The sequence below is a fragment of the Periophthalmus magnuspinnatus genome, chromosome 19 (genome assembly GCF_009829125.3).
Source record: "Periophthalmus magnuspinnatus isolate fPerMag1 chromosome 19, fPerMag1.2.pri, whole genome shotgun sequence".
In the NCBI taxonomy this organism is placed as follows: Eukaryota; Metazoa; Chordata; class Actinopteri; order Gobiiformes; family Gobiidae; genus Periophthalmus; species Periophthalmus magnuspinnatus.
The window spans coordinates 21478864-21494351 of NC_047144.1; the positions used below are offsets into that span (position 1 = coordinate 21478864).

Below are 15488 nucleotides of genomic sequence, written 5' to 3' on the forward strand. Positions count from 1 at the left end.
TACATTTATAATTACTAAGAACTAATTTCATCACAGTTTCTCGTGTATAGTTTACAGTGCATATTAAAGGTAGGATGAAGGGTGATGGAAGGTGTACTAAGTAACCTTTGTGACCTTTATTGTCCCAATGAAGATGTTATTGCTTTGCCTGAAATGTTTCGTAGCATGGCATTAAACATATCTATCGTGCATTCAGTTTATTGTGAAAGATACAGTGAAAAACATGCATTTCTACAGTGGGTGTCAACTGTGTGTCTACATAGAGAAATAAATTTAATGCAATGATGTGGAACCTTCCAGACAAACAAATCAAGACAAGAACTGTGGTTGATCCTCTACCAGAAAAGTTACTTTGTGCACCTTTAAGGAAGGCTGGGTGTCCATTGACTAAATAGTGACTTGGGCATTATAGGGACTACTTCTTGGTACTGTGAAAAAACGCAGTGTATTCAGTCTATTGACCCGGTGACGTATAGGACAAACTTGAATGCTATATGACCTCGTTGGAGTTCTTCTTCCCTTTTGCTGTTCTTTGCCCCAGCTTAGGTGTGTCACAACAGCATCCATACACCAGGGCGAACACGAGCAAAGAGAGAGTCCCCAAGATGAAGACAGCTATCACCACAGCGCCCCACAGTGCCCACGAGTCATGCTGGACACGGTACAGGAACCACTCCACCAATCCCTCTGGAGACTCTGGAGGTTTCACAGGCTCTAAGAAGCTGTATGGGAAAGAGAAGAAAGAAGTTAGCATCATAGCATGGAGGTGTGTTTACATAGCACAGCATTAGTAGCTATTACAAGTGGGTTGAATAGTTAAACAAATATTGAAGGAAAATCACCAAAATAAAATATTACCCAAGCTGAAGTAGTCCAAGATACTGTTCAAGTAAAATAAGGTATTTGGGGAAACTACAATGTACCAGTAACTGTGTGTGTAACATCTGATTTTTTATTTGGAGTTAATGTAATTGGAAGGACAAAACTTTAAAATAAGTACACAACATTGTACTGAGGTGGGTAGTACTCAGTTACATTTGCCCAGTTACCTTTAATTGAGTAACTTTAAATAAATTGTATTTTATTTTTACTCCTACTTGAGTAATAACTGAAGTAACTCAAGTAACTGTGTGTAAGTCCTTCAGATATGGTTTAGTTTGTCAAATTTCTTGTGCTTGCAATTACACTAACTTCAATTTATAAATCAGATGTTACAGATGACAGTTACTCTATGTGGTACTTTTAACAAATACTTTTTTATTCTTACTTGAGTAGTTTCTTGGACCACTGCTTTGTACTACTTGAGTCTTATTATTATATGTTGAAATTTCTAGAAGGAGTAATGTTTACACTAGTGTAGATTGTGTACACTGTAAATATATTACTATAAGTAAAAGTATGTTGTCTGAAAACTTCTCCAAGAAGTACAATTTTACTAAAATTACTCAACTTGAGTTCTGCCCACATCTGCCTGTTATTTGGGCTTTAGACAAGCTGCTGGGACAGAATGTTATCACAAAATGATCATTAGCCAAAATAAACCTTACCATTAACAATACGGTAGTGCATTACAGCCCATGAGCGATCACAGGCCGCAGGCTAAAGAACTTCCTTTTTAATTTGCAAGTGTGGTACATTTGTTGCCAAAAAACATCTTTATAGATTCCAAAAAGCCTAACCAACAATTTTTAAACTCTAGACTGATATTTTGTGATGTTTCCTGAAACAAAAGGAACAGTTCTGATATTAAAACCATATTTGAAAGCTCACCTCTGCACAGCCATATCCTGGTACGATCCCTCACGCCTCAGTGACTCCTCACAATATATAACACTGCAGTGGTGAACAAGGACAGAAATCTCCTTCAGCTGCTGCTTGGCTCCAACTGCAGGAGCTCACATTTATATGAAGACTACAGGTTCATCTATTTAGCTTGTGGTCAGCTCCAAAAAGGACAATTTCAACTGTGCCTTTCAGTTTTCTCTCAAGTCTGCTCTGTGTGATCGAAAGCAAAAAGTGTGCAACAGTTCCTGGTTAATGTTTACTTAAAATACAGGCAGTGGGAGGGAAAGAAGGAATCCAATAATCATGTAGTTTGCACAGTAAAGGCGAGAGCACACATAATACTAATCTAAGAAAAATAAGACCACATTAGATTTTTCATTTCATTCAGTTTAATTACAAACTTAAATCCAACAATCACATGTTGTACCAGTATCAAAATGTTTTCTGCTACAGAAAATATCAACCATCATAAAAAACTAGTTTAAACTAATTCATATAAAACAGAAACAATTTGAACCAAACATTGGCACTTTTGGCAAGACAATGTCCAAATCAGGACAACAGGAGGCGCTGTTGCTCTTTACACAAGCAAAGCAACTACAATATGAGTTGAGTAAACAGAAAACAGTACCATTGTAAGTAGAAGATGGAATGTATTTAGGGCTGGGCGATATATCAGTATTTAGACAATATTTAAAAAAGGAATGTTAAACCACGACTGTTTCAATGTTCAAACTGAGGTTCAAATCTCGCACGCACAAAACATGAATGAAGTGAACTAGAGATAGACCAATATCAGACCAATATTTTGTTCTGGTCGACCTGCTGGCTAAAGAGTACACACACTTTAATGAGAGAGATAACAGCACAACACGAGACTGCACAGCTCTCTTAAAGGTTTGTGAGGAAAATAATAAAAATCAGAGTGAATCTATTGGCCATTTCTCTGGATTCCAAACGATCCGTATCAGTTTTGGCCATGAAAACACCCATATCGGTCAATCTCTAAAGTGGACCAGTAAAGTAACCACAAAAGTACAGAAATAACACTTTATACCCTTGTTTGGGAGATCACACTGTAGACATTTCAATATATACTAAACATTCTTATTTAGCATATCTCCAGAACAACAACTTCGATACTATCACTTTTCCAATATATCTTCCACCCCTAAATGCGTTGTGCATTTGTGCTGGTGAATGAAAAACTGGTCTGATGTCGTCTGTGTTCTTTTGTTAGATAACCACACTGGCTCTTTGTCTCCAGGGGTCAAACACTACAGATGCCACTGCTATGGCTCAGAGTAGAAATAAAAACGTTCATATTCCTACTATAGCTATCACAATTTGGTTTAAGAACTCTTGTGAAACGATATAAAAGTTGAAAATTGTATAAAATTGTGATGTGCTATGTTGTTTGAAATAAAGCTTGGACGCTTGGACATCTGAATATTGTATTTACACGTGAACCATTCTGTGGAGTTGGGGTCAGACAGGGTGCACTCTGGTGGATGGCCTCTTTGCTTTGGCGCTGCAGCAGCTGGTGCAGGAGATCACCACCATCAGGATAAACGTAGCTGAAAGAAGAAACAACCGCACATGAAGGACAAGGGAACACATGTTTGAGCCTACAGTGCATCTGACAGGTTACAATACACATTACAACATAATCTGTGTTTACCCTGTCTGTGTAATCTGTGTTGCTGTGTTTGGCACATTTGCCACACACCCGTGTACCTGGACACTCCAGTCTTACTCACTCCAAGATGTCCCATAATTCTGCTTTATCTTTGGGCTTCAGGAAAAAGCTAGTCCCAAAATCATTGGCTGTGTAGATCCAGAGCTACAGTTTATCGCCATTGATTCCCTCACAGCTTCTGTCCTCATGCCTCATGCCGCGTGTGAGCTTTCAGATGGAGATCCAAAACAAGCCATAGGCTTAGGACAGATGCGTGTGCATTTTTCCTCCACTCAAGTGCAAAAGCAGCATGTTTCTGACATGTAAGGTTGGAGCGGTTTGGTTTCTACATATGTTCAGCTCCCTGTTCTGTGGAGGACAGGGTGCAGGGTCACTACGGGAGCTTGTGCACAGCACACATCAATGCAGTGCGCCAAGGAGCAAACTACACACAGCACCCACACATAGACTAAGGACATGGTTAACTGAACAATCACTGTAGGCTGGACAACACTACAGGTCCTTTTTGTTAGACAAAATAAGTGTTATCCTCATGAGTCCTTGAGTTGTAAAGAGAGGCAGGAGACTCTGGATGTCTGAGACAACAGAATTTTATTTACCATCAGTCCGGAGCCCGGTGACTTGAATACTCAACACTGTAGCATCCAGAGAGATGACCATTTATATTATTAAAAATATATATTAGTTTTCTATGCACCAAAATGTTATCGACTGATTCTGTAGTTCAAACATGGCGCCTCCAGGGTTGATGCTTATAGAGAAGCTTTCCTTGGCTCTTTCCTGTGCTGCTCTACTACTGCATCTACAGCTAGTCTGAATAAGGCCCAGCAGCAATACACCACAAACTTTTATGACCTCCAAAAAAAGATCAAATGCCAATTCACTATTGACACTTTGTAAGGACTAAACTGATACACTCCCATTGCATAGGCTTTAATTTGTCAAGCACAAATTTCTCTCTTTAATAAAAGGAGATGAAAAACAGTTGCAGTTCAGCACTATGTAGATTGAATTGTCTAGTCACCAAACTGTTAGGGAAAATATGTGTTGTCCTAACAAGTCCTAGAGTTGTAAAGAGAGGCAGGAGACCCTGGATGTCTGAGGCAGGAGAAGTTTATTTACCATCAGTCCAGGACCCGGGAACTTGAAAATGCTCAGCACTGCACGTTAGTATTGGCCATTCAAGTCTGACTAAACTTCCACACAAGGAGATTTAAATAAGAGCTAAGAACGAAAGCCTAGAGACAAGCTGGCCGAGATAAAATGAGAAGTAAATAGCATACCGCTTCAGTGAGAAGAGTTGACCAAAGAAACTGATAATGTTAAAAAAGGACAAATTCTGTAATAGTTGGATAATGCCATAACCACAGAAAATGTCAACAACAAACTGGAGGTGTCGTTGCTCAGACTACGCAGGGGATACAAAATTCCACAGCACTTTTCAGTACAATCTGTCATGCCTGAGTAACATCTCCATGTGGGTGGAGGCACGTGCGCTTTTATGAAACAAGAAGAGAATAAGTGGCTGTATGGGACATCTTGAGATCGGAGAGTCCAGGCACATAAGCACACTCCAAACAGAGGAAATGTGGCTGGTTAGTGTACACTGCATCAATACAGATGTGTGTGCATAGATCACCCTTTATGATCAGTGCCACCAACCACTGACGTCGTTATAACCTGTGATTTCTTTTTTTAACTTACTACTTTCTAAAAGTGATTAATAATGATTAAACTGTGTAAATATGTTTAACCCACTTTAAGTCGGTTCTACATTGCCGTATTGACAATCTTGTTGGAGTTTATAATTTCACTTCCTGGTTGGACATAAGCTGCAGATGTAGTTACTAATAAAACTAAATGACAGCCACTGTATTTTGTTAAAGGGAGGTTTAAACTGTCAGAAAATTGTGTTTTTGTGTATTTTGGAGAGAATTACATATTAGTAATTTTCATCTTTTTTGCATCCTTTGTTTTGAACAGCCTCTTGGACTGATGTAAAACTGTGATAAATATTTACCACAGGTACTATCCCAACAAATGAAGTAATAACTAGTAAAACATGAATACCAGTAATATTCACTTTGTATCTAATTCTTTTACTGTAGACTTACCCAAGAACAGCAAAAGCACAGTGAAAGCCCCGATCTCCAGAGCCCCAGCCCGTGGAAGCCCTTGCAGTTTGGCCCAGATTCTCTGGAAGATGTCAAGCATCTCCTGCTGGACGTCCATGCTGGTGTTTAGGAACAAGATGGAGTTTGTAGGTGAAGAAAAGACCTGAAAATAGCATAAACACATGAATGTCCAAGGAAGTCAAAGAAAATGGAAGGATACTTTTAAAAAATTCTCCACTCATTCCCTTATGTCTGTAATTATAGAGCTATCCTGCAATTACGCCATGGGACCTTACAATATATATCCTGAAATAGTGTTTTCACTTTGTAACCACTAGCCCAGATATGCGAGATTATTTTACATTTACTTAAAAGTAATATATTAGTCTATTTACTATGCATGTCGTCCTTTAGCCGATGGTGTCTTAGTCAACCAAAATTTGTAACAGCCGTCATAAGATTTTATTTTAGATGATAAGGCTTTATATGCGACTACAGCAGAAAGGAGAAGTGAGTGAGATAGCTGAAGATTTGATGCTTTCTGTATCTATATATAAAAAGGCAGATGAAACTCATGATTCACAAGTTTAATCTGTCTTTATATAAATACATTGATTCCTAGTACTTTTCTCCATAAATAATAGTTTTTGCATGAAATCTTGTGCAGGTGTAATCTTGTGAGTGCAGTTTGGATCAGATCCATAGAGATACGTAATAGTTTTGAAAGCTTTTGTCAAATCTTCTTTTTTGCCAACTAATCGATTTGCAGGACGTCTTAAATTGACCAACAATTTCTTTTGTTGACTACAGTCCTAATATTTACCACACAAACTTTTAGCTTGAGTACATTTTGAAATATTCTATTGGGATTCTACATATAACAAATTGCATCTTTCTTGTTGCATCTGTAAATAAATTGTGAAAAACAAAGAAATTACTGACTCAGAATGATGTCAAATATTAACTAACTCGAGTATTTAATCATCAAACACTTTTACCTGAATGAATATTTTGCACTCGTGTACCACAAAAATGAAACTCAAGGATCTTATGGCTATACATGTATTTCAGGATGATTCAAAATTTCAACTGTTGTCATAGTGATTAACAATTTAAAAGAAACTATGATGTTATATTTTTGACTGGTTAAAAGTAGCAAACATATCACTATAATCACATACAAAACTATGTCCAGCTTTACTTTCCTTGCAAGCTTTCTTCCCTCATGGCCACACAGCAGAGGTACAGCCCGGGCGTTTCAGTTTAATTATAACCAAAGGCCTATTTTAGCCATGGCATTTGGAGCGCCCTGTCATCATAAGAGGGGCAGCTGTGTGTGGGTGCTATCCTGTCTGATGCGACCCATTGAAGTAGAGGAGTACTCACATTTTTGGAATCCTTATTATCATAGAACTTGATAAATACAATAGTAAACAGGCCAAATGCTGGATTTTCCCTAGTAAAAGTTTAATCCCAGTAGCCTGTTCTGAACTTTACAGAAATTCTTAATGTATTTTCTGCTTTAATGTAGTTTTGTCACGATACTAAAATTTCAAACTTGATTTCAATACTAAGGAATAAACTTAATACTGAATACCAATTGTGATAACACTATGATAAAAAACAGTATTTCTCTAGACAATGGAATGTAATTTTCATAATCATATCACTTTCTTTTATATTAACATGCAGTCTTAGATCTGTGTAATCACTCAGTCGTCCAGGTAACTTCCATAGTGATCCTTGAGCATACACTAGTCTATGTGGTCTTATACTTCTTCTGATACAGCTCAAGTTCATTCTAAACCTATTCAGTAAAGGTTCATTCCAGTCCTTTGAATGTGACTTTTTTAGTATTGATAGTTGCACAAATAAGCATATAGTTTCAAAAGCCTACTAGTATTAGGATCGACGAGTATCTGATTTTTGATACTTTTTAATAATCCTAGTTTATACTGAGACATATGGTAGTAAAAGTGATTGATATTTGAATAATTTTATTTAATACAGTTTTTGGAGTGCATTTGTCACTTATTGACTCTGCTGATCAAAAATCACCAACTACAGATTAATTACAGGTTATTTTTATATGGCAATACCTCAAGCTAGCATAAAGTATAGTTTGCATAATTAAGTTTTTGTTCAGTTTGTTAATGTTTTTGGACTGTATTTGGGAGCATAATTTAGACTTACATACATAAAACATACAATTTTTTTGTTGTTGGTATATTTCATTAATCTGACGTTATAATTATGAAATGCATTATGTCACAATAACTACAAAGTGTGTTTTGACTCACCAGTACAGTCAGTGCTTGCAGCGTTAGCAAAAGTTGTCCATCAGCTAGGTCAGTGTAGTACTTTTGCCCTTTATACTTTTGTTCATTTGTCTTAGTTTGAAATATAACTCTGAGTTAGTTATATAGATAAAAAAGGTAATAAGTAATCTACCTCAATAACTGTAGCCAACCTTAACGCTGTTTCCTGACCAGAATTACCCAAGAATTTAGCATAATGACATAATTAGCATACTGTTAGCATAGTAAGCAATCAATGTTTGTTTTTTTTCGTTTTTTTTTTTTTTTTATTACAAACGGCTTTTGCGTAGAGCCTAACGATCAAGCAAGCTAAAGACCTACAAGTTTACAAAGGTATTATTAGTATTTCTAAGTGTAAAAAGTGCGACAAACAGCTTATAAAATGTGTTTTATATTGTTGTAGTGTAGCATTACCTGATTTTCTTGCCTGGTTGCTAGGTAACTATGCGTGAATATGCGTGTTAAAAATCTTAAAAATAATAGTTTGAAAATTATAATGTTTTTAATAATCATAGCAACAATTTAGTTTCAAAAGTAAAATTAATATAGATTGTTATTGATGCATTTCTAATTCCAAATATTTTTATTCTTTGGCATTTGACTGTGTGTGGGTAGATACCAGTCTGTTTTTGAACATTAATACATGGTCTTCTTGTATTTATTTAGACAAATGTAGCCTATTTTTGTGAAGCACTTTGGTCAACTATGAATATTATAATGTGTCACCTAGCCAGAGGTGGGTAATACTGAGTTACCTTTACTCAGTTACATTTACTTGAATAACTTTTTAAAGAACTTGTACTCTTCAGAGTACTTTTCTAGCAGCATAATTTTACTCATACTTGAGTAATATTTTTATTGACCTAACATCAGATTTTGTGCATTATTTTATACTTAGTCCTTCTAATTACATTAACTTCAAATTATAAATCTGATGTTATATCCTGACAGTTTATTAGTTTTCCCATATACTTTATTATTCTTACTTGATTCATTTCTTGAACCACTACTTGAGTAATGTACCACTAAAGTAACATTACTCTTACTTGAGTAAATTTTTTGGCTACTCTACCACCTATCTACTTAGCCTAAACAAATGTGTTTGATTGTATGTGATAATACATGCGACATTATAATAGAATTTCTAAGATGAATTACTAAACTTTATCAATGCTCCTCCTATACATATATATTAAGTAAAGTAAGTAAGTAGTAGTAAGCCTCATACCTCTTTGAGTGCTGCAGAAGCTCTTCAAAAGCTGACCCAAAGCTGATGTTCTCCAGACCTCTGCTCCTTCCACAGTCTTCACCCTCCCCCTTTCTCTCTTTCTCTCATGTGGAACTCAAGTTGGTATATACAATCCACTCAGCACTGTTCTTCTTTCTTATCCACTTTTACAGATGCGAAGCTTGAAGCTTTAGGGGTAACTTGACTCTCGGGGCCGATCTGCAGACTCCCAGGGCTTTTGTGTACTGTGAGTGTTTCGTATCTCCTCCTACTTCTCCTTTTGCACTCTTCCCCTCTCTCACTCCCCTGCTTCTTACACTCATTCACTTGTGTGCTTCCCCTTGCTGTTGCTAAAGACCAGCTGTGCTCAGGCCCCTTTCTTTCTTTCTTTCTCTCTCTCTTTTTGTGTCCTACGTAACCGTGGAGACAAGATCCGAGCCTAAAAGGAGCAGGGGAGCAGGGGGTGGTGGGGTAGGCATCCATCTGGTGTCCCGCCAGCTGACAAATGCCACCAAATACAACTACTTTTACAAAAGGCCTGCATTTGAAACGGATTGTTAATGATCAATTACTTCATTACACTGTAAATCAATTAGGGAAATAACTGGTATTGGAATAGTATGAAAACATGCATGAACAAATCGTGGTTTAGGCCTATTTTAATAATGGAGATTAAGAGTCGCCAAGTGTTCTGTAGTATTTTTACATCACAGTGTTGGAAGACTTTTATTGTCATTGTCACTGAACGCAACTCACAAACTAGGAACTTGCTTTGATGATACAGTGCAACACAAAAATACTGAATAATAATAATATAAAAAAGTAGAATTATAGCTATTATAATAAAAAAATATATATCATCAGAACAGCAGTGCAAACATGACATATTAAAGTGACCGGTATTATTATGTTAAGTGCCCAGTTTCATACAGATGGTACAGATAAAGTCGCCAAACAAACTAAAAGAGCAGTTAAGCTATGTCAAAATAATACCTCAAGTAAAAGTACAAAGTTATGGTCCGAGAAATTACTCAATTACAAGTATTTACAGAAACTACTACTCAAGTAAGAGTAACCGTCTGGACATAACATCTGATTTATGAGTTAATGTGATAGCAAAGACAAAACATACATAATACAAAACATAAATAATGGCCAAAATGTACTTTGAAAAGGATAAACAACAAAAAGTAATTCAGGTAAACTCAAATGTTCAAGTCAGTTGCAGTCACATTTAGACTTACTCACAAAACTGTAACCAAAACTTTTACTTTTACACTGTCTCAATGCAAGTAAAAGTATCTGAGGCTTATGCTAAACTACGTACAAATCAAAAAGTTACTGCTTACTATTTATATTCTGTAAACTGAATTGCTTTTATCTTACCTTCCACTAATATTTACACCCCTAGACCCCAATATCCAACAAACTGCATGCACATAAACTGTTTACTTCCCCCCTTTTATGCAGATAATTTCATATATTTATTTACATTTTTACAGCTGCTGAATTAGTGAGATGCCAAACTGTGTCGTTGTTTCCACTTTTCCCTAAACCTGTTCTGTTTTTTATGTAATTTCTGTAGATTTCTGGACCTCTAAATCCATTCTCTTGTAAGTCTATTGACATTTGGAAAAGTTACAGTAAAGGGCGTGCTCTCTTTCCATGTGTTGTGGCTGAAGCATCTCACTCATAATAACGAACAATGAGCCAGTTCCTTCCTTTTTGTGCTTTTTTGTTATTCCAGCAGTATGATCGGCATGGTTACTCTTGGGATTTGGTGAAAAATGCGCTCTTGGACTTCCAGTTTGACATTGTTGAAGAAAGACGAAGAAGTACCGTGTCTGGATTTGAACGTTTTGGTCCAGTTGTCCAGTTTATTGTAATGTGATACTCTTGTTATTTCCAAGTTCACATACCTTTGTTATCAGTGTACAGATGGTTTGGGTTAGTCAGAGTACTCCTTAGACTTTTCCAACACAGTTATACTTTGCTGTCCTTTGTTAGACAATTTTGGTGAAGTTTATAATTGGACTTCCTGGTTGAACATGGGCAGCAGGTAATTGTGTGACTGTTACCTAGCAACCGTAATGTAAACAAGGGCCAACGCTCATTTAGGTCATGTATTAGTTTTGATGATTTGACAAATACAAATATATAACACCATGTTTATATTGTTTATAGGTTGCTGTCAGGAAAAAATGACTTTAAATGACCATAAATTTTGGATGGAATTTTGTTTATTAATGACAAAGTTTGGACTAGATACGTAGACTTCTTCAATTCAGTGCTTAAACTGTCTGTATTACAAAGCTTAAACGCTGTACCTGTCTTAAAAATGTGGAAAAACAGAACTAGTTAATTTTAAAAAGCATACAGTGGTCCAAAGTTATTCCCCACTTACCTTATGCATTCAGAGCATCGTAATTATTCACTGCGATGAGTTTATATGTGCTTTTCACAACTCTCAGAGACCAGAGCGAGTTTTTGCCCTGATGATAAAGCTAACAACTGGCATGCTAACGTATACTTCCTGGTTATTAGACATTAAAATGCTTTATAGATACAAATAGTGGACTCACTTTGATCTCAAGAGCTGCTTAAGCAATATATCTGTACTGGGGTAAGATACATTTTACTCAAATACACGGTGTCTAAAGATTGCAGGCCCTTTAATTACTATATTTTTGTAAGTTATATGTTTGTTTAGTCTTTATTTGGAGGGACAATGTATAGAGACATTAAGCAGAGATGTTCCGCACTACATTATAGTTAAATATTTAGCATGTACAGTCCCTGATTTACATTTACATCTAAGTGCAATTACGTTCAGTCACACATTCACACAATATGACACATTAACAAAGTAAAGCATTAGGTAAAATCAGGAGTTTCATCTTTTTAAATAGAGAGTAATCTACCATTTCTACATTTCTTTCTTTTTTTATTCTTTATTTGTCAGGGACCATGTACAAATTCATTAATCTTACAAAAGAAAAGATGATTTGTACCAGATTTGGCTACTGCTGCTTTCCATGTACAGTCTCTATGCAGGTGAACATACATTAAATACACATTTCAGTACAATTACGTTATAAGACAAACAGTTTATCATTGACATTAGCAGTAAAATACAATAAATATCCCCATGTCTAATACAGTATGTTTCCCACAGTCCAAACTAATTTAAAAAATCAATTATGTGCAGGTTTTTACAGTGATACAGAACAATACAATTTAATAATTAGACTAGTGTGGACATGTTTTGATTGTCTAAAATGTACTTTTTCGAATTTCTAGTCAAATTATTCAAATCTATAGCCAATTTGAGCCTGTCTGGAGGTGATTTCTCTGTCTGAGGGTTTGAAATGAAAAGGCGACTGAGCAAAGGCCGAGGATCTTTTTGGTACTATGCATTTTCGGTTCACAGAGACCGAGTGGATCACGTAGTTTATTCAGAAGAAAGTTTAATACATTTTTTCAAAGTAGGCGGAGCTGCGTGAAACATTTTGAATACATTTCTTAGATTAGAATACAAAATTAACTGAACATTTTATATTTACTTAGGATGTTACAGTGGTGATAACAAAGGTATTTTTTTTATCGAGCGCCTTTAATGTCTGATTTTAGATTGATCTGAGAGTTTTGAGTCGCTCTCTTTAGCCTGAGACCAGCAGGACACACACACACAGGACACACACACAGGACACACACACAGGACAGTAGGCCATGTGTGGGATAATCGTGGCATTGAAATATGTGAAAGCGGTCTCAACGCTCAAGCTGTTCCTCATGTGTCTTAGGGAAGAGATTTCACTATTAAATCAATCCATAGCTTACAAAAACGCACATTTCACAGTTTGTGGTATTGCTGCCTCGTTATCAGTGCTGTCAGGTTTGTTTATTCCATAACCACTTGTTGATCAAAGTTGCTATTTTCAAGTTTTTTCAAGACATGTAAAACCAGGAAAAACAGCTTGCATAATTCATATTCCAGTAATGGCATTTTTATTCTCCTTTTGCGTCATTTATTACTCAATTTCTGATTCATTAGAAGACCAGTGAACTATTCTGGTTAAAGTCTTTTGAATGACAAATGTCCCATGACAAATAGCTCATTCTTGTCATGACAACAGCAGAATTATTCAGGCTGATAAATGAAGGACAGCTGCTTGGAGACGGAAGGGAATAACACAATTCATTGTCATTAAAAAAAAAAAAGCTGCTAAGATAAAATACAGATGATTTTTAGTCAAATCCAAATAACAGTTGAGACTAGATGTATTATAAACCAGGCCATGTATCAATAACAAAAAGTATTAGCCTGGTCTCATGAACACTTGATAATATCTGTACCATTGACACTTTAGAATATCTGCACTAAACTGGACACTAGTGTTTTATTTTATTTTTAAGCATGTCTTTTTTAACTTTATGCATGCGCTTATTTGTACTTATTCGGTGTTTTTATGTTGCACTTTATCACCAAAGTTTGCGAGCTGCGTTCACAATAAAAAGTCTTCTGATTCTGATTCTGTAGCTGACCTAAATGAGTGAGGAGTAGAGCTGTAAGATTAACCGTGATCAAATCTAAATCACAATTTGAATCAATGCAATTAGGAAATTACAAAAATCTGTCTTATTCTGCGTAAAAACTGTTAACCCTGTACTAACATGTTCTGAAATGTGTTCTTTGCCAGGTCATACTTCAGCTGTTTTATCAATTCTTCTGAACTTTGAACAGAATCGTGTTATTAAAATAAATCTGAAATCTAATCATATTTTCACAAATCATGCAGCCCTTGTAAAGAATCATAAATAAGTCTCCCAGTGATGCTTGCAGATCAGGACAGTTATAACGGGCTACTGAAGTTCAAATTTGTCGTGTTCTTCCTGGTTTTGCAAATGTCAACATCATATTAAAGTAACCACAGAGGATCATGTTTGTTTGTGAGGAAGTAGTTATCTTATCATCGAGTTATCGGATTTCTTCATATGTGTCAGACGGCAACTTACTAAAAACTTCTTGTAACACAACATCTGGACAAGATCACTTCTTTTTCATGTGTTTGATGAATGTAATATTGATATGGCTTAAAGGGGAAGCCTATGATGAAATGTGATGTCTTTTACTGTCTAATATGCAGTGGTGGAAGGTATTAAAGTAAAAAAGTAAAAGAAGTAAAGTACTGTACTTAAGAAGAAGAACTTTTGGTATCTCTACTTTACTTAAGTCAATTTTACACTGGATACTTTCTGCTTTTTCTTCACTATATTTAAGAACAGTATCTGTACTTTCTGCTCCACTGCATTCTTTAACTGAACTGAAAAGTAAAAAGTATTTTTCATATGATTTGAATAGTTATTTTTTACCCTGTGTGTGGTAACATCCTGTTTTCGAGTGCAGGCTTTGACTTTGAGTAAACAAAAAGAAATCCACAAAATTCATGAGAAAAATTAAGAAAAGGATTTGTATTGTTACATTTTTATGTCAATATCACTATATTTAACTCTTTAACAAACAACACTTGTGTGACATACTTTTACTTTATACTCTGAAAGTACATTTTTAAACAGGTACTTTAATACTTTTACTTATGTAGATTTTTTACTTTTACTTGAGTAACTTTTTACCTCTGTATCTTTACTTTTATTTAAGTATCAAAACATCCACCAAAGGTAATATGTAATTAACCCTTGTGTGAAATACTTTTACTTTTTACTCTTAAAGTACATTTTTAAACAGGTATTTTAATTCTTTTACTTATGTAGATTTTTTTTTTAACTTTTACTTGAGTAACTTTTTACCTCTGTACTTTTACTTGTGTAGATTTTTTCAAGTGATATTTTTACCTTTATTTGAGTAACGTTTTACATCTGAATCGTTACATTTACCTAAGTTACAAAATTGAGCACTTCATCAACCCCTTGTGTGAAATACTTTTACTTTTTACTCTAAAAGTACATTTTTAAACAGGTACTTTAATACTTTTACTTATGTAGATTTTTTTACTTTTACTTGAGTAACCTTTTACCTCTGTATCTGTACTTTTACTTAAGTAATAAACTGAGTACTTCATCCACCCCTGGTAACATGTAATTGCACTCCGCCCTCTAGCGGCTAAACCTGGGCACTACATTACAGACTTGCCTATTATTTTGCAGGAGCTGTGTGTAGCCTCTAGGGGCGCTAAAACCCCACAAACACCACCGGGGAGAGGACTTCCACCGGAGGAGAAGCGGCATTGCAACATCTGCCACGTCTCTCAGCCACTTCCAGGCTTTCCAGGCGGGTGATGGAGATGTGGGAGTGACCGAGCAGCGCGCACGAAGCCCCGCTGGAT

At 35.8% G+C, this 15488-nt stretch overlaps 1 long non-coding RNA gene across 1 annotated transcript; it reads right to left on the reverse strand.

Moving 5' to 3' along the window:
- Window positions 1-2161: 2161 nt before the first annotated feature.
- LOC129457165 (uncharacterized) lies at window positions 2162-9461 on the reverse strand. The gene is made up of 3 exons (XR_008649124.1): window positions 9145-9461; window positions 5599-5761; window positions 2162-3362 (listed from the first exon to the last, which is right to left on the reverse strand). It is a non-coding gene; the product is annotated as an uncharacterized LOC129457165 (long non-coding RNA).
- Between the last annotated feature and the right edge of the window lie 6027 nt (window positions 9462-15488).